The sequence below is a fragment of the Eutrema salsugineum genome, unplaced genomic scaffold (assembly GCF_000478725.1).
Source record: "Eutrema salsugineum unplaced genomic scaffold, Eutsalg1_0 scaffold_10, whole genome shotgun sequence".
Taxonomy (NCBI): domain Eukaryota; kingdom Viridiplantae; phylum Streptophyta; class Magnoliopsida; order Brassicales; family Brassicaceae; genus Eutrema; species Eutrema salsugineum.
Window position 1 is genome coordinate 701,506 of NW_006256908.1, and position 699 is coordinate 702,204.

A 699-nucleotide genomic window follows, 5' to 3' on the forward strand; every position below is an offset into this window, starting at 1 on the left:
TCCAGAAATCAAAGTTCCATGGATTAGCAATGGAAGATCCCTTGGAACACTTGGATCAATTTGATAAAGTGTGTGACCTGACAAAGATAAATGGAGTTTCTGAAGACAGTTTCAAGCTAAGATTATTCCCCTTCAGTCTTGGTGACAAAGCTCATCAATGGGAGAAGAATCTTCCAAGAGGCTCCATTCAAACCTGGGAGCAATGCAACCAAGCTTTCCTATCGAAGTTCTTCTCCACCTCCAGAACAGCCAAACTGAGGAACCAAATCTCTAGCTTCACTCAGCACAGCAATGAGAGTTTTGGTGAAGCATATGAAAGATTCAGGAGCTACACAAACCAATGCCCACACCATGGGTTTAGTGAGGCTTCCCTTCTCAGCACACTATATAGAGGAGCTCTTCCCAGGATTAGAAACCAACTAGATACTGCTTCCAATGGGAACTTTCTGGGTAAAGAGATTCATGCTGCTTTAGAGCTAGTGGAGAACTTAGAAATGAGCAATGACACTTATGCTGAAGACTATGACAGATCAAATAGATCTGAAGGTTCAAGCTCAGAACAGAGGCTCACTAGGGAAGTTATGGAGTTGAGAAGTGAATTGGACAAATTGAAATTCACCACTCAGATGCCAATGCATTTTGTTGGAGAGTATGAGGAACCTTCTCAAATCTTTGAGAACATAAGTGAAGAAGGTCTCA

General features: G+C 42.1%; 1 non-coding gene across 1 annotated transcript; it reads right to left on the reverse strand.

Annotated features, from left to right (window-relative positions):
• Positions 1 to 251: 251 nt before the first annotated feature.
• On the reverse strand, positions 252 to 358 carry LOC112081709. Its single transcript, XR_002896631.1, has one exon. It is a non-coding gene; the product is annotated as a small nucleolar RNA R71 (small nucleolar RNA).
• Positions 359 to 699: the final 341 nt, after the last annotated feature.